Source organism: Agelaius phoeniceus, chromosome 1 (assembly GCF_051311805.1).
Source record: "Agelaius phoeniceus isolate bAgePho1 chromosome 1, bAgePho1.hap1, whole genome shotgun sequence".
Classification (NCBI taxonomy): Eukaryota; Metazoa; Chordata; class Aves; order Passeriformes; family Icteridae; genus Agelaius; species Agelaius phoeniceus.
Genome location: NC_135265.1, coordinates 10438979 through 10465583, shown reverse-complemented (window position 1 = coordinate 10465583; position 26605 = coordinate 10438979). Strand labels below are relative to the sequence as shown.

At 38.8% G+C, this 26605-nt stretch overlaps 1 protein-coding gene across 5 annotated transcripts in view; it reads right to left on the bottom strand.

Moving 5' to 3' along the window:
- ZMYND11 (zinc finger MYND-type containing 11) overlaps positions 1-25147 on the bottom strand; it is a 105555-nt gene extending 80408 nt beyond the window's left edge. For 3 of the 5 annotated variants that reach the window (XM_054634661.2, XM_054634669.2, XM_054634679.2), the window contains exon 1: positions 24913-25147. The gene's annotated coding sequence lies outside the window, so the exon portion shown is untranslated. Of the gene's footprint in view, positions 1-23429; positions 23588-24446; positions 24577-24912 lie in introns of those variants that run through there. The other 2 variants (XM_077192475.1, XM_077192508.1) reach the window with 2 other exon arrangements.
- Between the last annotated feature and the right edge of the window lie 1458 nt (positions 25148-26605).

The following is a 26605-nucleotide window of genomic DNA, read 5'->3' as shown; positions in this document are numbered from 1 at the left end:
AATAGAACACTGTATAAATTTCATTATTTTTTTAATTATGAAATCATACATAGGACAATCTTTCCAAGTTCCAGATCAAGTTAATTTCAGTCATTACAGAGGCAAGCAGAGTTACTCAAACATTCAATTAAAATAACCTTACAGAACTGTATTTCAATTTTAACATCACTCTGATGATATCCAAAGCAAAACATAAAATAAAGGTCAAACTAGAAAACACTATGGAGCAATTTAATACCCATGAAAAATGAGCACAAGGAAAACAAAACTATTCCCCAGTGAAAAATGGTAGCAGAGGATGTGAGAAGGGATGTTATTCCTCTCCTTTATTGCTGCTCATGTAACAGAGAAAGAGAAAAGGAACTCAACATTTCTAATGGTAAAAAGACAACCCTGCTTTGCCACATAACAAGGAAATAAACAGAAAAGAAGGTGCATAACCAAAATAAGACCTCACTGCTTGCACATCTCCCTCTTAAGCTCCAGGACACACACCCTGCCATAGGTGATTTTATTTTTTTTAGTTTGCTCAACAGTTTCTTACAAGGCAATAATTTTGTAATTGACTTAAGGCAAGGATTCCTTCTTAAAAACAACCAGAAAAAACTCCTAATGCTTTGGTAATCTCTCTCTTAATCCTCTCTATACATTATCACTGGAAAAGACTTCAAAAACTGATTAATCCAAAGATAATTATACTCAACTGTTCACCAATGAGGAATAAAAATGTATTGGAAGGCAGCTAATACACATCTTCCTTAAAGAAATAAATTAAATGTTCTTTCAAAATGTGATTGCTTTCAAAATAAAGTTTTTCTCCATTTTATAGAGTTTCTGCACACATTTGAGATGAGTCCAAAAATCTACCAACACATTTAATTATTTCTACTGCAGTAATGTTTAGATAGCATGCCTCTGTCTGTGAGAAGGGAAAGGCCTCCTTGTTTTTACAGGAAAAATATGTAACATGTTAGCCATAAATTAGCATGCTACTTTGAGTAGTAACCATGAAAAATCAACCTTGATACAAAATTCAAATTATTTAGAAATACATTAATTTTAGATCCTGACCTTCTGGCTACCACTGCAGTAGAATACAATTAACACTTTTCTGAGGCTCTCACAATGTATATTCAGAGGGTTTATGACTAAGTGATATATGAAATTACTAGGGACTCTTTGAAGTACTGCAGACAAAAAAGAACATTGAAAAACAGTATCTGCCATGTTTACACACAAATATTCTGCATAAGCCAAGCCAAGCTAAACATGTCACCAGGATAGTTTCTTTACAGGTGGTGAATTCAGACAAATATTATTTGCCTTACATTAAAAATATGACAGAATGGCAGAAGTCTGTTAACAAGCTAATGTTTTTAAACAAGAAACTGAAGACAGAGTTTATTTTAAGGACTCATTTAAACTCTAGGGTCAGAAAGGTCAGCAGAGTTTTCATAATTGTTCATGCTTGAGGAGGATGCTGGAAGAGTGGGAGTTGAGGCCCCATTTCAGGGGTAGGTAGGTGTGTACCAGCACTGCTAAACAAGTTGAGTTTTTTAATTGAAAATCTTCAAGTACTTTTAATTTTAACACCTGAATTATCCTATTGCCAAAACCCTACAGAAAGTGATTTACAATTGTGAATGTGCACCTAGGACAGAAAGTGATTTACAATAGTGAATGTGCACCTAGGACAGAAAGGGATTAACAATTGTGAATGTGCACCTAGGACAGAAAGTGATTTACAATTGTGAATGTGCACCTAGGACAGAAAGTGATTTACAATTGTGAATGTGCACCTAGGACAAAAAGTGATTTACAATTGTGAATGTGCACCTAGGTTCTGCACCACCATTTATGGACCGCTGCAGGATCATCAACAGATGCACAACCCAAAACACATTTTTGTGACATCTCTGCCTTAGTATTTGCAGTCATTTATGGAACTTAAGGTAGGATCTTTTCATACTTGGCTATAAAGGCGTGATTCACCAGGGCTCTTGACTACAGCATGGTTCACCTGGGATTCAGGAATGCTCAGCACCACCCTCCACAGCAAGGAGCTGCTCCACACCAGAGCTGGGGCAGCTGATGGACAGCCCAGGCTGGAAGTGCTCAGCTGCCCTGCTGGAGTGCTGCCACTTGCACAAATAATTACATATTTATTCTAATATGGCACAAACCCTCAAATCTTAGATAGCTACACACTCCCTAAAGTTAGAGACCAAATGTCCATGTGCCTCGCCTATCCACTAAATGTAAAAGCTTAAGATCATCCTAGGCAGGAGAAACTAACTCTCATGTACACTATTTATACTTCCAGTGAATAAACATTCATCACTGTGATATTGACCGTTAGTTTGTACCTGGAATTTAATTTTTTCTCATCCCTGTAGAAGCAAGAATTAAAATTACAGTGGTTTTTCTTTTTTTAATTGTACTTCTAATTGTATTGACTATAGAAAGGAAAATTCTTACAAAAACCAGGTATTTTTAAAAACCATACCTATTTCAATTTTCACAAAAGAATCTGGAGAAAGGAAATTATGTGCTACATTTTCTTAATACATTATGCCTCCAGTGACCTTGAGCTCTGATGAAAACTGCCACCACTCATTTTTTTAATTACTAACACAAAGCTCTGGATTAGTTAAAGGGCTTATGAACTCTTCAATACTTCAAATACATTGTTAAAGGCAAAAATGTAAATGGCCTTCATTCATAAGATTTTAAATGCAGGTGACAAGTCTCACAATGGCACTGTAAGAAAGCAGAGGAAACCACTCTCAATAGGTTTGAATGACCCCAGGAGAGAAGCTGGCATGTCCAGACCAGTGTGAGAGTGGAGATGTTGTGAGATGCCTCCCACCACCATACAGGAGCACAGAGACAAACAGAAAAGGCCTTGTTCACACATGCCTGGCAAAGAAGAGACCCCACAAGGTCAGGGCCTGAGAGGGAGACAGCTCCTCAGACAAATCCCAGGTGCAGGACTGGGAAATGCTTTCACTGGAGACAGCCCGTGGTCAGAAACCAGGGTGGTGATGGGATGGTAGCAGGAGCTGCATGGAGGTAGGAACTGGCATCAGTAAAAGTCTATGGGATTATTCAAGCTAATTCTGGATGAGAAAACATTATCCTTCACTGGGTCATGTCCACAAGTTGATTCCATAGCAAAATCCCACAGCTCAAATCATAAATGGATGTATTTGGCCAGTACACTCAATACTGGACTTCTCACAGGATACAGAGGTCCAGGGTACTAATATTATCCAAGAAAGTATTTAATATCCAAAGCTCATAGATAACCCTCCAAGAAGATACTAAGACCAGGTGTCAGGGCAACTCATTTTCTCTAGTGTAATTCCTTGCATCGTACAGAAGTTGATTTTTTTGGTAAGATTTTCAAAGAACTTCAAACGCCTGTCCACAATCTAAAGCTGGAGGAGTTGCGTCTTTGAAAGGTTAAAGGGCCTGTCCAAGATCAGTAAATAGCAAAGACAAATCTCCAAGCTCCATCTCTGCTCCCTTACTCCACCATCATGAGTCAGAAATAATCCTGAACCAGAGCTTTATCCCAAGGATTACAGAAATTATTTTGAAAGACTGCATATGGGAAAAATATAGATCTGAAGTTCTGACATGAATTCTAAATAAGATTTTAAGAGAAGTAGAGTTTCAGTTCAATTCTCTGCTCCAGTTACAGTCTCTCTTCTGGAAATCAACTAAAAGAAACTCATTTCAAAACAACCAAGATGAATAAACAATCTTTTCAGCACAGCAGCAAATCAGGTAGATGGATGTCTTAAAGATATGAGTTCCAAGTTTCACATCTCATTACTGCCTACAGCCCTGCAGTCTCAATCCTGACAACAGCCAATAGCTTTTATGAATAAGCATGTTCTGGAAGAGGCACTGGACTACATGGCTGATAAACAGACAGATAAAATGGAACAGAAATACAAAATGTCAAACATCCATTTACCACAGGTACCAGCCCAGGAGCCTGCAGTAACGTTTATGCAGATAAGAAAACAAAGATCAAAAAGAAAGCTATGCAAATAGTTTGCTTCTATTATTTATTATAAGACTTTGGCTTTGTAAATATAAATCAAATACAAATGTACAGCACTGCCAAGGAAATACATTATATTAGATATCTATACATTAATATATTCCAGCAAACTAGTCTAAGGAAAAAATCGAGCCATAATTCAGTCAAGAATCTGTACAGAACCATACTATTAAATTTCTACAGTATCTGAAGACTAAAACAAGTTTAAGCAATACAGTTCTTCAAATCATATCAAAAGCAAAATGACTGCAAACTCCTAAAGCAATGTTACTAATTTATCATTATTACAGCTTAAGAATGTAGCCACATCACATAAATTGCTTCTCCCTCATGTAGTATCTTTGAATCGCTCAATTTGGAAAAAAAAATAAAATCTGAGCTGTATTACAAAGAGACTGCACTTTATAGCACAGGAGGTAGCAGACAGTGAAACAAGAAATAATATAATGGCATGAAGAATTATATGCATTTTGAATTGGACTTATCATTTATATGATAAATAACAAGCGCATAAAAATTTGAGACACTCGATTGTTTTCCTTGAAGAAAAAAATCTGTTTGGTTTAGGGCAGCTAGTCAGAAAACACATAGATTTTTCAGTAATTCTGAAATGAAAGTAGTCAGTAACAGCTAAAATGTATCTCATACTACAAAATGCCTTCCTAACCATTTTGGGATGTTACAAGGTGTACATCTACTTCTAATTAAAAACAGGATAAAGATATTCAGAATCCTAAACAACAGCTTTGCCTTCCCTGGATCTCACCCAAGAAGGAAGACTTCATCATTTTTTTTCTCTCATAATTAAAAAAATGCTGGATTCTTCTTCCACTCAATTATATATTTTTCTGCAAGTCCCTATTTTCAAAGAACAAGAAGACAAAGAACAAGGGAAACATCGGGGCACTTTATTTCCTTCCGGTAATTCATCACACTGATACAATTTTGGTACCCTAAATTCTATTTCTCCCACATTCATGACCTGCTCACTGCTCTCCTCCTTAGCCACAGTATCTGACTACTTTTCTGCTGAATTCAGTTTATTTTAGTCATTTTCCCACACCAACTGAGCCTTCTCAGTCATCCAACTGATTTGCTATAAATTTTCATGGATTATAGGCCACCTCCCTGACATCCTCCCCTCTCCTTCTTGCATCTTATTTCCTGCAGTCGTGGGAAAGGGATACTACGAGATGTTTCATCTGTGCTCTGCCTGATTTTCTTGAAAATCCTTATTGCTTTTTTTTTCCCCATTTGCCAGCACCTCAAAAAGCCCAAGGATTTTGTAAAAAGCAGTACCAATCAATAAATTACAAATATTATTTAAATCACCCCAAAACTGCTTTGAAAACTTAGTGAATATAGTGAACACGAAAATGCTATTTAGAAGGAATAAAAAACAAACTGACTCGTGTTTTTAAGTGGCCACAGCTAACAGTTAGAATAAAATAAGCAACAGAAGTTAATATTTGAAAGCAAATCTCATAATTTAAAAATGCAATAGTTCTTTTTATTGGGAGTGTTTTAGCTGCTGTTTTAAGTAAGCTACATGAGGAAATGTGAGAAGTAATTCTATTGTCTCCATGTATTCAATTTTTTTTTAAAAATCTATATTTTTAATAATTTATGATCCTAGACAAGGAAGTTTTCTTCTCAGTCTACTTTCTCTTGTTTTTCTTTAGAAAAGGAAAAGCTTGTGTAAAATCTGTGCAACTAACTATTTTTTGAGAAAGAATTAAAACAGACTTCCTGACCTGATAAGCCCTCTGGAAGACTGAGCTAAAAGTCTAAGAAATGGAAAAGCTGAGCTGCAGGAAGATTGCTCTGACTATTCTGGTACTAAGTCTCCTGTCACATGTGCCACTCCCATCTTTTTTAAGCAGAAATGACAATGTATGGCCAGTTACTGACAGGCAGCTTCAACAGTACAACAAATAAATTTGTTTAAGAAGGTCTGTCCTGCAGGTATGTCCAAGTTCATTTCCTGCCAGTGCTACAGGTTTCTTGTGGCACCAGGAATGTTTCTTAACAGGTTAAAAAATTTCTATCTATTTTCTTGAGATTTCATAAATTGTCCTCATTTTTTGTAAAATGGACAAAATGGCATCATACACACACTGATTACTGAACTCTCCAGTCACTCTTGAATGATGCATTTTCAGATTCCATGAGTGAACACTCAGATTCAATGAGTGAATATTCCTGTTTAATTATACTAAGAAATCCAAGAGGGTGTTTCCAAGCATACACAGGACTCATGTTCAACAGCACAAGCACCCTCTGAGCTGCAGCCTGAAACCAGACAATTTTGGTAACAATATTCAGTTCTCCCAAAAGCTCCAAGGGCAGCTCCAGATTGTATCATAGTGAATGCCTCAGCTTGCTGATGACAACAGAACTTCTGATGTCACAGCAAAAAGTAAAAAATGGGCTATGAGCAAATGTAAATTGAAACACATTTCACTCTTCCCAGGGTTGAGACATTCACTCTGAATGAAAAAACAGCAGTACAGTGCTGGTATGAGAATTACTAGCAAGATGAGTTGTCTCATGGTGAAGATTTTAAAGGAAGCTATTTCTCTTGAGGAAAATGATGCAACTTTCATAACATTCCTTCCCAAGTTATAAGCAGTTTCTCAATTTCAAAGTAACAATAATTTAGTTACTAAGTACAAAATTTGCTAGTTTTATTGTAGCACTTTCTTTAAAACTAATCTGGATATCATAGTAGCAAGTGTTTTTCACTATTTCTAGAACCTAAGCAAAATTCCATTTCCTGCTATTGTGGGGGTACCAGCAACTTGAAGTTCCAGCCATTTTTACTGAGCTATTAAACAATTTAGCATATTAAATATGCTTGACTTTTGCTTTTGCACTTGCCTTCATTGTTATCAATATCACTTTCTCTCTACCTCATCTCTTCTTTCTTCTGATTTTCTATTCTTCTAGTGCTAAAAGTATTGGCATATTACCTTTATCTCTTTCTGCCTTAGAAGCAGACCTGTTCACAGAATGAAATGGAAGTGTATGCCTTAGCAACTGCTCCCCCTCTAATTTATACTCCAAATGCCTTGTAATACAGCAAAGTGCTGATACTGCTACTTTACAGGGAGGAAACCATTCCATAGAGAAGTATATTCAGAATCTGTTACAAGCACAAAAATGAGACTGGTAAATCATGGCAGCAACTTGATGAGTTACTCTCCCCAGCCCATGGTAGGCATCCACAGCTCCTGGCTCACAATATTTCAGGTACAGCTCTCGTGAGGCTGCCAGTCATGTACCCTGCAGCAGGACCATGCTGGTGCTGCTGAATAAACTCAGGTCACTGGATTTGGAAGAAACCAGTCAACAAGGGTCACTGAAGCAAACACCAGCCTAGCACTCAACACTGAGACAAGTCTCAGCCTTCATTCTGGGAGCTCTCAGCTGTCCAAAGCACAGGAGTTTTGGCTCATATCCACGTAGGAATTTCAGTGTGTAATCCCCACAGGGTGAGCCAATTTGGCCATATCTGCCCTACACATAAACCACTTGAAAGCAGTAACAACACAACAATGTGTGATACAGACATCATGTCAGGTTCCTCCATCTGAGATGCTCATGTTTAGATCCTACAGCCTGGCTTCCTATCCACACTTACCCAGACTGGCTGTGTGCTGTCATCCTCACACTAATACTGTGGGTTAAGTGGCTTTTGCTCTCTTCCACAATCACCTCCCTCTAGACATATTTGTAGAGATCATAAGAACCACAGGGACTGATCAAAGACACATTTACTGAATTTCTGGTGCACAACACAAAGCTACTCAAATATATGGGATTCTCCAGGGCTAAAGATAGAGAAGGTAACAAAAGTAACAGCATAGTTTCAGCCTCTCTGTTGCAACACCAATGTCAACATATAATTCACAACAAATCTAAATCCTAGCTTATTAATATAAGCAGGCTGTAAATAAAAGTAACAAAGATTAGGTATTTTTACTGACTCAGCAAACAGATCTGCATGTTTCAACCAGATGCCTTCCCATCTAAGACACCTCTAAGGCCCACAAATACCAGTTCTTTCTCAAAATCAAGCTCTAACTAGAATAATGACTCTGCTACAAGGAATCTGGAGAATATTTTAATTTGAAAAAAAATTAAGTATCCTGAGCCTTTTTGTTGTGCTGAAGAGAAGGAGTCCTAAAGAAAAATCTGTCCTTAGTTTGGGGCCACTAAAGTAGTGTTGGCTCCCTGAATCCTTGGAGGCAAGGGTCTCTAGCCTTTGGGATCAGGAACAAACCTCAACTGAGCAAGTTACAGGAATGAATTTAAGGAAAACTGACCATATCACTGTTCTCCTGCCTGAAAAGCTTGCTCTAATCCACTTCAGTTGATAGGGTAGAGAAAAGCAAACAAACTGGCCCAAGAGTTCTCACAGTACCTACAGCAGACATTCCTCTACAGTCAGTTTTGAGAAAGCAAGGCGAGAGGAGTGCTAAGTACTCATTGGTGAGTAGCAGCTGGATAAGGTTATTAGTGATTTTCCACAAACCATCTTGGCAGGGGATCTTGTAGCCTTGAACATTTTTATGCCCACAGCACTTTTTAAGATTTGTTTTTCTTTTGTTTTCTTTTTTTTTTCCATTTTACTGTTGGAGAACCATTACACAAAAAGCTGAGTCCAGAAGGCCTAGTGAAGGTACCCAACTTCAGCACCACAATTAACAGGGTGTGCAATTTAGGAAGTCTGATAAGTGGTTTTTATGCTTTGCTCTCTGTGAGATTAAAATAATTACACTCAATAACTAACACTGTCCAGGCAATTCTGCTGTAAATAGTCCTGGGCACCTCCAGTTAGCTTACAGTCAATGCACTATTTTGGTGACTTTATGCAAAACAGAAATAGTCCCCATCACAAATTTCTACTATAGACAAAAATAACATAAGCACATTAAGCTGCTTTCCCCTGTCACCCCCGATGAACTTCATATGGCAACCAGACCAAAGCCCCTGCTGAGCCCCCGAAGCTGAATGTGAAACGGAAATATCACAAAAAAACATTGCCAGCATCCCAGAACATGACTCACACTGCCTAAGTACCAAACCACTACATTTAGAAGATTCTTGTCTGGTTATTTTGTGTGGATAGATCAAGCACTCTGAAACTCCATTTGCTGAAGGAAGCAGACTGAGTGCCAGGGCTCCTAACTTGGTAGCTGCCTCCTGTGCTCATTAACTTCAGGCAAGTCACTGCACATCTCTACACTACCATTTCCAAATGCAAAATTAATTACACTAATCCCTTTTATGCAGCACTTAAACACCTATGCATGAAAAGAACTATCCAAAGAACTATTTACATTATTAGAGCAAAGTAAAATACTGCATGGAAAGCCAGGGCCAAGTCTCTTCTGTCAATCTATCCCTCCTGACAAGTATAAACTCCTAGATACAGAAATTACTACAAAATGCTGTTTAAAATCGATGGACCTTCCTGAGCAGAGTAAAATGGGAAACTGCCAAGGGAAAACCACTGAAACAAGACATGATGTAAACTATCCTAAGGGCCAGATTTCCAAAGATGACTGAAAACAGATATGATGTCTATACGTGATGAGATTTTCCAAACCAACATTTATTCAAAGTCCTGCTAACATCAATTGTAGCTAATTAGTGCTGCCTTTGCAGACAACTGCAACTTTAATCACTCTGATCATTGAAAATCTGACCCCAAGTAAACAAACTAAAACAACACTGTTAAATGTTGCTTGTATGACTATTGTGGAAAACTTCTTTAGACAGAAATGTGACTTTTAAACTGCAGTTTAGCAATCCATAAATGCTAATGAGATCATGTGCTGTTTTGTCTTGTGATAATTTTTTCCTATTAAAATCTTGTTCTTTTTTTAACCTAATAAGCACATCACTAGTCTAAGCACGTTCATTGTTCAAAGTTTAAATTTACAGCTAAAATAAAGAGGCTGCTTACCAATAACCAGAATTCTTTGAGACAGGAATTCTTCATGTATATTCAAACTACTGGGCTACATATATGTTCTTTCACCTAAGACCAGTCTTCTATCCTTGCAATGAATAAGTCTATAAGGTACCGACTGTGCCACTTTTGGTTTCCTCCCAACCATAGAAAGAGAATTCAGATAAATTTTAAAAATTCTGAGAAAAATTCAGAAAATGTTTATGTGAATGAAACATATTTTTTAAAAGTTGCCTATTAGTAAATCAACTCTTTCTATTTTGAGGGCACTATTACAGTTCATCATAGTGACTTCAACAGCTCCACCTCGACACTTAGTACCTGAGGGCATGGAGTCTTTTCTAGAAACCATTCTAAGAGCACTAAGATCACATGGTGAAGCTACTGATGGAGCTACAGACAGCATCACCTCCAGTACCTCAACTATTTCTTAACAAGGTTTTGTGCTCTGGAGAAGCAGTCTGTAGTGACAGTGGGAGATTCATCTTAGCAGCCTGATAGCAAATTCTGACAGTCTCCAACTGACTTTGACAGTCTGTGTGGAAATGGCTGAACTGTTAAGCCCCCTAGAAAACACACAATGAATAGCCTGAAGCACTTAAATGTGAGAATACAGAAGCAGACAACCCACGACATAAAAGTATAAAATAACAAATTCTGCTTTAGAGGCAGAACACCAGCAATAAAATTTTGAGTTTAAAGAAAACCTGCTGATTAAAAAGTAAAATTCCACCATGATTTGAGACAGAAAATGAAGAATGTTATTCATGAAAACATATGTGTCTCCTGAAAAAGCCTCTGAGGAAGTGGCCTTGATGAAAGCAGAAGTGGTAAACACTAAGCCCAAGACCTTAATGAGGCTAAGTGACAATTCAAACTCTTTTACCCTTAAGCAGATATTCCATAACAGCTTTAATAAATGATACAGAAGGAGAAAAAAAAAAGGTAAGAAGCCACATGGATGTTATTCCCATAATGTGCAGCATGTGGGTGCTGGATGGCTTTCCTTGTTGAAGTATTCCTGATTTTCTTTTCATAGGAAAAAGCCCACAGATGACAGAAAACTCCAACTAGACAGACACTAAAGTGGGTAAGATACCTGTCTGTCTCAGAGCACTGACAGATGGGGCTTCAACCCTTCCACTTACACACAACAGGCTGGCTGCTGTCACAAGGGCTTGTGATGGCATTTTCACTGAGTTTGATACAGAAGAAATAAGTAAAATTATTTAAGCTGGGTTACACAGAAAAATTCTTTCCCAAAACAAGTCCAAGCCTTTGAACAGACAAAAATTAAAAGAACAGCAATTTTCAGAAGCCCATCATTGTCATAAATTTTTCTGTTATGTAAGTAATAGTACATTATTTACTATTTTTACTAGAAATGAAGTTATGTAAAAAGAACTACTAACAATAAGAAACACCAGTGTTAATATGTAAATTCTAAGATATCTTCAAAATATTTTTCCCCATTTCTAGAAAACCAAAGAAACCCCAAACCTCTTTTTGTGAACAATCTATTTGACTTGGGTATGATTTCACTCACAAATATTAGTCAAAAGCATTTTCCTTGAAATCATTTTCAAAATGAAAACTGCTTTTCCATCTACTTCTAATATCTTTGTCAAATGGGGTACATATGCACTGTGGATGAAGCATCTCTAAACAGACACGTTATTTTTAGAAGAACACTGCGACACTTCTTTTAAATATTAGACTGCTATGGTTATGCAGCATGGCCTAATACTGGATTATTCTGATCTCCTCTGGAAATCCATTCCAGGTTAATATTGACTATTATTATCAATCAATTGACAGAGCAAGCTTGCAGCTTTGAAGTTCATATTTCTGCAAAATAACTCTCCACAACAGGATGTGGCTTGTGTTCTTTTTCACCTACCTCTTACTCTACAGTAACAAACAGCAAGTGCTTCCTACTGTAATTTAAGCAGGATTCTGAGAGACTGAGTGGTAAATGATAAAATGTGCCTTTGTATGTAGAAGAGAAACATTTCTGTGCCAGCAGATGATTGCCATGTGCAGATCTGTGATTGCCTAAGTCCTTTTGACATCACCACATAAATTGGCTCCCACTCCCTTGTTGACACACATGAAAAATCCATGCCTGATAACCTTGTAAAAATATATACAGTTTAACTACAATACAAACAAGCATTATTTCTCCTACCAGTGAATTATATCCATTCTTGCTGCACAATACATCATATGTTTAACAATGCACACTACTCAGCAACTTAACCTATTTCATAAACTCTGAAAACCTACCTCTTCTATGAATGCTATTACTGAATATGCCACTTCATGTTTTTTCTGTACTGTATCATGCCACACTATAGTTATTCATGCACAAATACCAAATGTAATTTGGAGCGGGGATTTTCCTAACTTTTTTTATCCTGTGCTGTTATTTCATAAGTTTCCAAGTACATATGCATTGCAATTTAAATAAACAAAAATGGAAAATCCAGATGAAATTTTACAGAAATGTAGGTACTCAGAATGTAATTAGCTGAACTGGAATTCAGCCAGGGGAACATCACTACTCTTGTGGAAAACTCCAACAGATCATACAAATGGCTTGAATGGGTCAAAATTGTAAGTACATAAATATACACTTTAAATGAAATTCCCAAACACAATACACCGTCATCTATCACCTTCTGATTATCCAACACAGCTATCAAAAGTGCAAGAGCCTCATTAGCAAACACCTTCTCAAAGCTACCTCCACTGCAGCCTGCTGTAGTCTGAGAGGCAGGAAGTGAAGGTCATCATTTAAATTCAAGGCAAAGCGACTGCAAATCAGCGCTTCTGCCCGATGTGGGGCTCCTGCGCTCACCAGCAGCTCTCCACCCGCTCTGGCAGCTCGGGTAATTTCATTAATTCAGTGGAACTCGGAAGAAACCGGGGCTGTAATTTCAAGCTGTCAAGAGTTCTTTTTGTTTCTTAAATTTAGCAACGTACATGTGAAAAGGTTTGATACCCACTGCAATACTGCACTTCATGTATTGTTTGATAATCATCTGGTCACCGCACCCACCACACTGGGCTGAGCTCAAGGGATGCTTGTTTGCTCCCCTGCCAGGACTTCAGCCTTCTTTAACACGCTGTCCTTTGACAGCTCCTAAACTGCAATTCAGCCACCCAAACCTGCTTTTAAGAGGCATCTTCAGCTCTTCAAAACCTGAAAATATGTTGCATTAACACTGACACTTTGCTTTTATTGTCACCGAATTCCAATTTTCCTTTGACATGCTGCTGATTTCAGCACCTCTCTTTCTTTAAACTCACCCAGTTACCTTCCATGACTGAATTCCCTATTTACTGGTGAAGAAATACACAGTGAGGACACAGCACATTCGTCTGAGTTTGCAGCCCTTTCAAAGCTCTTCCAAATGAAAGAGAGCAAAAGTATCAGATCCCTATAAAAAGTGTCTCACTGAGGTCTTATTCAGAAGGGGGATGGCATTCCTTTAAACCTTCAAACCTTTAGCCAAATTCCTTCTCTGCTGTCCAACTCCTCACGTACATATATCATGACATTACTTCAAAAAAGGAATGACATCCCAGAATGCCCAGATGAAAGTATACCAAGAAGTTGTACCAAAATTGTAATAAACTAACATAATAAAGCAGAGGAGCTATTGGAAGTTGGAAAGTGAAACCACTGAAAAATTCACTAATTAAGAAAACACCAAATAAGATGAAAACAACTGATCCTCTCTGTTTAGAGTCTCTCTGCTGAAGGTACAGGGAGACACTTAACAGGATGATAACTTCTCCTCTGATGAAGCTTCCAGTGTAGATCAGGAAAGCACAAGGAAATAGGCCAAGGGATCCAGACACAAACAGATGGAATTGGCATGTCTGCATTCTGAGCCTTCATGGAAAAAAGGGAAATACAGTTCCCATCTTCATATAAAACACGGCTTTCTTGTTCCACCTGCACTCAGACAACTACCTCACAAGAGCATGAACTTCTCTTTTCATCTCTGCAGGGAAATAACTGAAAAGCACATGGGTGACCCTTTAAAAACCCCTTGTGCCAAGTGCATCACTGCCAAAGAATTTACCATCTCTCTCTGGACAAGATACTTGCCTATTGCATACCAAGAGGAGATTTATTTGATTGTGAGTAGCTCCCTCTCAGGAAATGCAGGACACTTAAAGGCACACAAAATTTTCCTCTGCTTTTCATTGCCACGTATTAACTGCTGCTACACTTATTTCCCTTTTTATGTATCTAGATTACTGGGTTTCTATAGCTGCAGCATTTAAGTCTAAGGTGTTAAGTTTTCTAGTCGATGTTGACATAAAATACAAATTTCTCCCACTTTCTTTCACATGATTATACTTACAGAATAAGCCATTTTCAGAGTAATATTTAAATTCAGAAAGTTATTTGGGGTTATAATTTTAAAATGTGGCTTTCATTTTCATGCTCACAAACTATGTCTGTTATGAAAATATTTCATACAAGCTGCTGCCTAATTAGATGACTTAATGTTACAAAACTCTGTATTTAAAAGAACTGCCAAAGAATATCAAAATCAGATTTTTTCCTTTGTTTGCTATGATGTGCTTTTTTCTACTTATGCGCAGAACAAAAAAAAGTTGAGTGATAAGACAATGAATTCACATTGTGTTTTCCATTATAATGTTCATCAGTTAACTGACGTGTTCATAGTTTGTTTGCTTTTTTTCTTTTTTCTTTTCAAAAGTGTAATTTAGAAGCCAATAACCCAAAGTGTATTACTGAACACTTTAACAGTGTCCAATAGGTAGATGACCTAGCTGCACAGTGATTAAATGATTTAACTGCTAGATCAATGAATGCAGCATGAATTAAAATGGCTGCAAGCTTTTCCAGGCATAAGATGAGACCTAAAAAAAAAAAAAGTCCTTACTTTTTATTTCACATTTCAAAGAAAATGTAACCATTTATTTTAAAAAGAAAAAAAATACATGTTTTCCTGACAGAAATAACACATCTTTTTTCTAATATATAGTGACTAATCCATATATTTTAATTGTCAAAGATCTGACTACATTTTGCCATTCTCATACTGAATAACCTCACTCAAGGAAAAAAAGCAGTCTCTGCTCAGGAAACATAATGGTGTTAGGATCTGGTCCAAAGTGAACTGTTATCTCACGCGTGAAGATAATGAATGTTAATTTAAAATAATGTTCTTTCAACTCCAGGGTTTTTTTCATACTATCAATCAGGCCTGAAAATGTGTGCGTGCGCGCTCTCTCTCGCATGCACTCTCTCTGTCACTCACCCATAAACACTTCATTTTATATTCTCATTCCCAGAGATTCAGGAGAAAATTTTCTGCAGGTGTAAACTAATATTGCTCCACTAAAGTCAACAGAGCTGCACCGAATGACATTAGCAAAGTCAGTGGTGCTGTCTCCCGTGACAAGGGTGCACCTCGATTCCCATTTCATGTGCAGCTCACAACAAACTCCCCCTTTCTTCTTTTCAGATGTGCATTTCCCAGCTCTTACTGGTACGACCACTACAGCCTTTCACTAACTCGTCCCTCGAGGTCTCTTATCTCCATCAAATCCCTCAGAGAAGCAGGTACAACATGGCTCTTTCCTGTAACCTAGGAAGAAGCTCTTGGAAAATGTGCAAAGAGAAAGAGCACTGCAGTGAGGCTGCAAGGCATGTGGAAAGGACAGAACAGACTTGACCTAAAAAGCAGTGGGTTTCAACATTACAGCTAAAATATTCAGTTATTACAGGAAAGAGAAATTAAAACATTCAAAAAAATGGAAGAGATAAAACTTCTACATGTGTAAAAACAGGAGCCATAATCTAAATTGCTATTGTTTGGAATATTATGGAAAACAAGTATTCTGTAGCTTTCTACCTCAGAAAATTGCCTCATTTTTGACACTTTTTAGGAGACATCTGATGGCTGGATTACATGACATGCTAGTTTGATCAAGAAAGGCAGTTCTCCTGGAAGAAGAGCCAAGCGGAAATTTGGATACCATTCCTTCCCACTGGCCCAGGAAATACTGCAACTGCTTATCCACTAACTTGGCAGAGCAAACCCTGTTCAGCTCCTCACTCCTTGGTGCACCTGCACTCCCAAGAATCTGCACCACCACACAGCTTTAGCTGATATTTATTGGTATTTCCTGTGCCTGTGTGAGGAACAAAAGTCCTTCCATTTTACTGAAAGCTCCATGTTTTCAGGAATTAGTGTTACAACTTAGGCTAATACTTGGTTGACTGGAGAATGGGTTATTTTTATGCTACTTTTTACAGCTATTAAGAAAAAGAATATCAGCATGAATCGGAAAAAAAACCCAAAACAATAAAACTAGCTCCTGGAGATGATTGACTCTTAATCTGTATTTCCTAAAAGGTGCAAGTTTAATAACAAAAGGAAATTTCATGTCTGGAACCAGAGAGAAGTTAAGAGAGTATGCTTCCAATTAGGAGATTTACAAAGAAGCCTTCTGGGAGCCAGCAGAGTGGAAGTGTGCAGGAAAAGGAAGAATCTCTTTCTTACAACAAATATTTCCTGAAAGTCTATTTATTTCAGGTCAGTGTAAGCAGAAGATGAACACAAAGCTACAAAACTGAAAGATACGATTACACACTGGGAGTGTCCATGTTTCTCACTTTCCAACACTGTCAGTCTGAAACACTCCCAGGTATGCATCAGCAGTCTCCTTCAAAAAGTTATGTCAGTAAAACAAAACATTTTCTTTTAACATGCAAAAAACCAGCCAACCAACCAACCAATATTTTAATATGGCAGCTTTTAACCAGCATGATATTCCATTCTAGTCAGACTGCTAAGAGGTCCAACACCCTGAGTTACCTGTCAGCAAAATTAACATCCCTTCTCACTGTTCCTTGTATTTTACTATCACAAAGAGGTTTTAAGAAAGTTATTTTTATTTGAGAAAAAAATCTAAATTTTCTTTTTTTTTAATATTAGAAGGAATGCCAAATTCTTCAGTGTGCCATATTGTACTCAAATGTCAGCTTGCATGGAATGACTGACACTGAAGCTTCCTGAGATAAGTCCATGCAGCCAGTTCTTAAGAATGTCCTAAATTCTCAACTATACTTATGTGAAGCTAAAAATGGCGTCAGTCTGATTCCTGGGAAAACAAATAATAACAATTCTTCACTCTTAATTAAAAATAAAGTTTCCTGCAATTTTGAATAATTAACAAAGAAGGAATAGAAACACAATGTGAGGAGAACATTACCCACTCTAAACAATTTGTTGCGTGAAACAAAAAGGATTGTCTAGATTTGCCTACAGTTTGCAGGTAAATGATAAAAACAGGATGAATCAAGATAAATTTCAGAATTCAGGTTTTTAATATATGTTCTATGATTAAAAAAAAAAGATTACTTAACCTGCTTGGCACATTCACAATTTACATAATTTTGAAACTATGTTAAAATACACAGTTCCCTGACATACCTATTTTCTAGCTTTCCTGATGTAAGAATAAACCTTTCTTCTCATAATGGTATTGGCTCTTTCAGTAGGAATTTCTTCTTTCACCATTTTCTTTATCTATAATTAAGGTTTTCCATAACACACAGGATTTAAGATACACAGAAAATGGCAGAAATCACTAACAGAAAAATACTATCCATGTTTTCTCTGTTCTTTTCCTAAGCACTGTAAACTCCTTCAAAGACTAATGTACATGTAGGAAAATAGGAAAAGTGCCTTAACTTCAATGGAAACAAACATTAATGCAAAATTTAGCATGTGCAAAAAAAACCAAGCCATACTGTTGATATTGAAAAGGCATAAAAATGCCCATGTAACACTGCTATGTAATTCCATAGAAGAATCAAAAATAGAGCATTACATAAAATTATATCAGCACAACTAATTTTGACTGTGTTCTTCCTTGAATATAGGAGTCATATGTACGGTTTTAATTTTTAAAACTATTTTGTGGAACTAAACTTATTCATCAGTATGCTCTAAGACCTATGCATTTTCATGCCTGTGGGAAAGAAGTGCTTATATGACCAAGGTCTCTATCATTATATTAATATTAATCCATGGGTAACAATGAATTTTCTGGAATGAATATCAATTTTCATCAGTGAACAATCAGTGACTGTGTGGCCTGTGATTACATTTTATGAAATAGCAATTCTTTTGTTTTGATTTTGTACAATTTTGAACCTGGATCCTAGTAATTGCTTGGGAGAAGGAGATTTTGCATACTCTGGGTTTCAGCTTGTCTCTGAAGTCAATGACAGCTCCTAAGACACTGATCACAAAATTAACAACCGACCAGAAGGAAAATGGAGAAACCCTGCTCCATTCTGAGGCAGAATTTCCACTTGAATTTGTGCATGTGAATGCACACACTGCAGTGTTATGCAAGGCACAGACTCTGTCCTCTTTGGAAGTTTTCTTTTACTAGCAATGACACCAAGAAAATAGTAATAAGGCACAAGCAGCCAGTGCAGATTTTGTGGTGCTTGGTTTCTGGCTTGAGAAGTATCTGTAATTGCAAACAGGTATCTGTAGAGTGAGATCCTCTCTTACTGAATGCATAAATGTTGTGTGAGACTCAACAGAAAATGATAGCATGCTAAGAAAGATAAAGCTCTCTGATCAGTCTCTCAGATCTTAAAGATTTGTTGAGCAATAAACATATCTTACATACTTTTAATTTCTTTTTCACTGCGTACTATTTCTAGCTACTTTGAGATTCTGCTAATCATTTTCTCTCAACTCCATTTTGTTTCACTTCATCTCTTTTCCAGAAGGCTCAAATAAAACCTAAGGTTGACAGACAAGAATCGCTCTGCTAAAATTAGTGAACTAAGTGCCTTGTCCCATGAGTCACAGCACAACTCCCCTCCAGCTCTCTTTAAAAGACCAGATAACAATGCCATGCCCTAAGTGCATGGGATCAAAGTACAAATACCCACTTGCCAAAACACTGCTTTGGAGCACTACACCTACTAGCACAGTCCTATGTTCTGTAACCAAAACATTGTTAAGTCGGCTGCATTAAAACCATCAATTTGAATATATTGCAAGTTGGTTTATATTTAACATAGTAACGAACACAGGAGAAATGAGAGGTAAGAAGGAATATGTTCAATTCTTCTTTTTCAAAATTACTATTACAGATAAAAAATTAATTATGACAGTGAGCCCAGTTCTTTGCATGCAAAAAATACAATTTCCACAGAAACGGTGAATGGGATACTACTGCTATTTTTGTTGGCATGTTTAAATTAATTTTTTTAATGAGTAAGTGGATTTTAGTACTTTAAATTTCAATGTGTCTGGTGTTAAAATTATTTATTAAGAATTAGTATATGATAGTATCAGTGAGAGTTGTATGAAGACACATAATCCTGAATTCACAACATTTTATTCTGCAATTATTTAATCCTGGAATTTAAAACTAAATACAGTGTAAAGGTACATGCAAAGATATCCTGATTGTTACTAAGTACACCAATAAATCATATTTTACTTATATTTTGAATACATTTCTGATTTTGAAATTACAAATACTGCTGCCTTTTTATCAATAACATGCTTTAAACTCAAATTTCATTTCTCTGTATTGTCATAACAGATACCTTTTGCATTCTAGTGAAGTGTAAAATGAGAGATTGGAAGAAAATAAAAACCAGTCTTTTTGTACACAAAACTCTCAATAGCTACACTTTGGATTTATCTACATGGTACAGCTACAGGATCAGGCTCTGATGGGATATTACCAAAGCTGGCTAAAATTAGACACCATGAGCTTTAACTTGGGTTCATGGACATGTCAGTATGTATCACCACTGTGCCTGCTGTAGCCTGCCCACAGGACTAAAAGATCCTGGTCATTTCAGGGACAAAAAAAAAAAGGGAAGAAATAAATATGAATGAAATCTTACTAAAATGCTATGTTTACCCTTTTTTTCCCCCCCTTATATAATCCAATATTCACAGCATGATAGAAATTAATCAAAAGATAGAGTTTTGGCTGTCTCAATTTACTTGATGGCAGACATTGGTTTAAAGAGATGATAAAATTATGTTTAAATACTACAACTGAAAATATGGTGAAAAAAATGGGCTCAATCCAGCCCTGGTGTTTCTGGGAGCTGCATGTGGAGAGGCCTTGGAAACCAGACAACCCCATGTGCCACAGGAGTTCACCTGTGCAGGCTTGAGGCCACCGTGTGTGTTGTACTGTGCACTGCCACTCTGGTGTCCATCAGTTACCTTCCCTACACCCAGGAATGAAGGGGTTTGTGCAGGTTTCCACATTTATTTTGCATTTTGTATGCTCTCAGCAATAACAAATAAAGAAATTCCTGAAAAATGGAGTCATTACGTCATCCTATAAACTACCTACTTTGCAGGCTGTACTCTCGCCACTGGAAGATTAAACCTTAGAACAATAACCCAATTATGAGCTAAATTTACATTCAACTGATGAAAAATGATCCAGAACCTGACAAGAATAATCTTTGTTCACAATGTTTAGCACAAGCAACACTGACAGCCTAAAATGTATGAGCTATATAAAAGATGACACACTCTGCACTGCCCAGCTACCAAGGGCACCATGCTCCAGGTACTACACACATAATGTGGGAGTGTTCACCACATCCTGAGACTAAACAAACCCAACCAAAACCAAGGTACAAAACCCTCTGCAGATAAAGAACATCATCCTACATTACCTCCTAAACAATCAGGGCAAGAAGGATGGCTAAACAAAGTCCTATTATATAGAAGAAAAACACTGCAATTAATAAAATCAGGGGTCAGGATTTTAAACAAATTCATTTGTTTAAACAAATACTTGCTATATTTGGATAAATATGAGAAAAAAAATTGCTCCAACAATTCTGATCTAACTTTTGAAAAAAATCTCCAAACTCTACTTTATTCAGGAAAGTAAAATCTTGTGTGCATTTTGTCGGTAATTTTAAACAATTCCACATTTTACAAACCAAGTTCATCACTGGAGTGAGACACACATACCTTGCACAGATCAATTTTGTTTATAGTTCTAGTTAGCATTTGTAACAACCTGCATGATGGGTAAAAGACATCATTTACTGACAATTATACTAATCTGGGTCTAGCTAAAAAGTCATTTAAGAAGCAAATCAGAAATTTCCTGAAGACATCTTCATCATCACCTTGTCCCTTTTTCAGAACTTTTAGCCTGGACTGATTCCCACTGCCTGAAGTCTTCACACACTTCCAGAGATAAATGCTCTGAAAGACTGTGGAAGGCAGTTACTATGAAAATTGGTGAGAGGTATGTCCAAAAGTTGTGAACTTTAGTTGACTGAAATTGGGTCCTCAATTTCAAAACATGTCTCCTAATTCTAAAATTCCCCCTCATTCTCAAACGCTGTGAAATGAAACAATTTGTTAGCTAACTAGATAATGCAGGCATCTACAGAAACGCTTACATGCCTAAAATTGAGAAAACATCTTCAATGTTATCTTTTATCTATTTCCTTTTGAGGTATTTTATTCTAAGCTAGTGACTGCAGATGGCAGAGTTCAGTGGAGCCCAAGCTGTGGTGCACTGGTGGAAATGCACAACAGTCTAGATGGAGCCTGAGCCACTTCAAGGTGAGCTTGAGGCCAAATTCATGTCCATCTGCCCAGGGAGCACCACATCACTAACAGCACCCAGTATGTTTTATTTATGTGCAGGCAGAAATACCAAGCACACTTCACAGCCTTGCACTGTCTCACTTGCTTTTGAGATGACCTTAAGCCAAAAAACACAAGCCAGGCTCTCCTGCTGCAGGAGTCTCAGGGCATGCTGAACAGTCCCTTCTCCTCTCTGCTCCAAGGCAGGGGAAACCCAGGGCACTTGAACAGCAGATACCCACAGAATTCCCACTGCCTGCAAACAGTAAGGACAGACAGCACATGAACTACCAGTCACACATCGTGTGCACAGCAATTCCACTCAGGGAATTCCTGTCACTCCAAGAGTGCTCACTTTTTTCCTGAAAAGTTATGAAGCATTGCTCTGCCTCATACTACAGAAGGGCTACGTCAAACTTTTAGGAATTTTGCTTTCTGGTGAACAAACTCAATTAGGTTTTTTTACATTTATATTTAATAGTTACCAAGTGCTTGCTTAGATTTAAAGAACAAAGCAAATGACACCTTCAGAAGTGAAATACCTGCAAATTTTTTGCTACAAAGCTTTAAACTGCTGAAGAGTATCTTCTAGCACATCACTACATTTTTAAGACCCCCCTCCCAACATCCACAGACTCCCAACTCCCCTTACAAAGACGACTTCAACACAAAACAATTTCCATCACATTATCTGGTTCATGAGGTGGAGAGGAAGATAATTTTTCTCACTCAGACCTTTGCTACTGAACCAGATATTAGCTGCAGAGACCACCATCCCTAGCACAACCAACAGAGCCATCACCACAGTCACTTTTTTCCCCACTCACTAAAACCAAACTCACCATCAGCAAGATAAAGTGCTCTCTGTTGAACTACTTAGCCCATGAGCCATTCCCTTCCCTCCCTTCCTCATGCAACTATCTGGTCAAAGCACAGAGGGTTTGTTTAGGCATGAAAAAGCTGGCATTTTAAGGCCATAAATCCACAGTGGGAATTAATTAATGCCATAAATCCCATAAAAGTGGAAATTATTTTGTGGGCACTTCCACTTTTATACAAAACATTAGTCAGCAAACAGTCGACTTCCCTAAAGACTTTCTGTAGCACATTCAAGAGTGGTTGATAATTAAAAAAAAAGAAAAAGTGGAGAGATGCCAGGTCCTTCATACTGAAGGATGAGGAACTCAAAAAACCCAAAGGAGTGCAACCTGAACCACAAACTGGCATTTCCCCTCCCATTTTCCCCCTCCTCACACCTGCCTCAGTATTCACCCTTAAAGAATTAAACAATTTCCCACAAAAGCAAGAGAAATGAAAAAATATCAGCATTAAGTAGGACAAGAAAACATTTTCCATTCTTTCTCTTTTCAACTGCAATAAGATCTTCTTAAAACTACAATAAATAGAATTACACCAACAATACAGAGATTACGCCAAATGATTCCAGGTTAAATTATAAAACCAAACACCACCAAATTAAAGTTTTTTCACTCCTTTATCTCTTCTCAAACCACCCCATCTCTAGCATCTGTAAAGTTCACAGAAGACCAAAAACAAATTCCCAAAGCCTGCTGGTTTCCGGATAAGCCCCAAAAGACACACAAAGTTTCCCAAATCCTTAACATCAGTATTTTATAGGGGGATTGTTGTCTGGACCACACGGAAGGTCAGGAAAGCGCACGAAGCTCCCCATCATCCTTACCACGGGCACTCCCACACCTACACTTCCATCCTTTCCCCGAAAAGAAAGGAGACAGGCCTCTGAGCAGCCCCGAGGGAGGGGTGAAGGCGAACACCCCACAAAGTGCACCGAGGGCAGCTGTCTGCAGACACGGCTTCGGGGGTGCACACACACAAAGATCCCCAGAACGCAAACAAAAGCGAGCCCGTCGCCAGTTCGCATTCCCGAACCGCCGAGTCCGGCACAGCCCCGGGAGGGCCCTTCCCGGCGCTGCCCCGGAGGCCGCACGGAGCCGGGGGAGCAGAGCGGAGAAATCGCCCCCTTTACCCCCCGGGCCCTGCCCCAGAGCACACGGGAGAGGCGAGGAAGCCCCCGGGGCTGCGCCGGGGGGCAAGGCGATGCCGGGCTCCGGTGCCCCGCCGGACGGCGAGGCCGTCCCGGCCGCGGGGGTGGCACCGCCCGCTACCGCCGGCGGAGGAGGGCTGGGGCTCTGAGTTCACCCTTTCCCCGTCCCCTCCCCTGCCCCCCGCGGGCACGGCAGCCATGGCCCCTAGCCCGGCCTGCGGGGGCCCCGCCGTCTCTCTCCTGTGGAGCCTCGGCGCTGTCGGGCAGCTGCCATTACTCGGGCCAAGACCCGTCCTTCAAGCAGGCATCCCCCTCCCCAGCGAGGAAATGCGGCGGCGGCGGGGGTGTGTGAGCGAAAGGAAAGCGGGGGAGAGTGGGGAGCAAAGCGGTGGCCCCGCGTGCGGGAGAGAGCGGTGCCGGGGGGTGACGGGGCTGAGGCCGGGCTGCACCACACCCTGCCCGGCCTCGCCTCTCACGCGAGTCCCCGGCTCCCCCGCGCCCTGCAGGCCCGCGCGGAGCGCTGGAAGCGGCGATTCTCTCCGGAGCGCCCCTCTTCCCACCCCACCTCCTCCCGCCCCGGCCCCGGGGCTGACTGCAACTCGGCACGGGGGCGCGGGGGACCCGCCGCCGCCTCCCAGCCGAAATTCGACCGGGGAAGGTGTGGGGACAAAAATAATCGCCGTTAATAATCACACGCGCTCCGCCGCCGTCCCCTTCTCCTCCTCGGTTTCCAAGCGGGCTGCCAGATAATCCTGCCCACTCCGAAAAATGAAATAATAATAATAATAAAAAAATCCCGCCTTCCATCTCCCCCCCGCAGCTCCACACATTTTATTATTAAGTATAATTGCTCCCCCCTCCTCATACGGCACCCTGCAGGGAAGGATTGCCCCCTCCCCTGGTGCCCAGCCCTTCCCCTGTCCCCTCTCCCCCATCTCCTTGGAACAGTGTGTACATGATTTTGTAGTTTTTTTAAGGCGCCATGTTTATAATCCTCCATCATATTAAAAAAAAAAAAAAAATCCACCCAGCATGAGACACGGCGTCTCTCGCACCCCAAAGCCAGGGAGGCAGACACAGAAATATCCACAGGGCTGTAAATTCACCCCCCCCTCCCGCACACACACCCCTCCTCCCCAGACTTAAAAGTCTCTCTCACCTTGTGCTGCTGGCGCTGCTTCTGCTGCTGCAGGGGGGGAGAAGTTAAGCCAGGGGAAACTTTTCAATCCCTTCCCCAGGCCGCTGCTGCCTCCTCCTTCCACATATTTTTCCCCTCAGAGTTTTATTGTGTCTGAATTTTCTCTCTCTCTCTCCTCTTCTGTCTGTCCACAGTTCAGGTTTCTGGGGTAAACAGGGTTTAGGATGGTGCTAGGGATATTTGGGAGAAGGAGAACTCTAGTGGTCTCTGCTGGAGTTGCTGTTTGTTTCTTTTATTATTTTTTTTTAATAATACATTTGAAACGGATCTTTAACTATTTATTATGTATGTATTTTGTCATACTCTTAGGTCTGGACCCTCTCTTATTGCAGAGGGAAAATGTTGTGCTTATCCAGCCTTGATACATGAAAATTCCTCCTATCATGAAGTCTAACTTGGAGAAATGACAGATAATGTTTTTGAAAGTAGACACTCACCTTGAGCAACAGAAACTAAACCACACAGAATCAGCGGTCTGTCTCAGAGTTGTCAATACGTCGAGAGCTGTAGATCACAGAAGCATAGAATCATTTAAATTGGAAAAGACCTTTATGATCACTGAGTCCAACTGTTAGCCATACTTGCACTGCAGGGTAGGGAAATACATATTAATACAAAATACATACGTTTATAGGAATATATATATATATGTATATATGTAAGTAGCAAGAAAACGTGCATTTTCTATTTTTTAATAGATTGTGAGATAAATATTAATGAATGTCTCTGGAAATATATCCTAAAATTTCTGAAATTCTTCAGGAATTATTAAATGGGTAAGTAACACTTCACAATTAATTAACTTGACTAGAATTTTACTTTTATTAAAATATACTGCAAGTTTAATGCAATAAACCTTTATGCACGCAAAAAAATTTAGTCATATGAGTAGTCATTAATATTACTGAAATAGTAGAAGGCAATAGTAGTGCTAATGTGAAAAAGAAGCATCCATTGTGCCTGGTCAGTCAAAGATTAAACAGTTTGCACACTGAACAGTGGAAGTTTCTCCAGCGTGTCCAGTAAATAAGATTTCTAGCAGTGTCTAAAACCAGTTTCTTTGAGACTGCTGCATCAGGACATTGCATCCACTTGGAAAATAAAATGTAAATAATAGTTAGTTGCACAGCTGTGATAAAGTCTTACTTCTATTATGCATTTAAATATGAAATAATGTTTTACATTATTTTAATAAACAGGAAAAAAAAGTGCTGGTAATCTGCTCTCAAAGAGTGCTTGAGGTATTGGGCAGATACCCAGTAGTAGTACTATAATTTATTAGCAGCATTATATTGCTTGTATTAATAAAAAAGCAAATGAAATTTACAAGCAATTTTTAAAGTAAAAAGGGATTTACCATCAATATAATTACAAAAAGACTGCCTTATGTTAAGCATTTATTTGTGATGTTTGGCTGTGATTTCGTTAAGGCATGTCATTTTCAAAATAAGTTTGATAGAAATATATGCCAAGTTTCCATGGGATATTACTGGCTTGCCTGTCCTAGCTTTCTTTGAAACCTTCTCTGTTCAAATTGCATCTGAGCTATATTTATACACAGGGGGGGAAAGAAGAATTTGGGGTCATTAGAGTTTCTGCTGTTTCTGCCATGCAGTCAAGCCAACAGCTCTGCTCAAGCTGACATGGTTAAGGT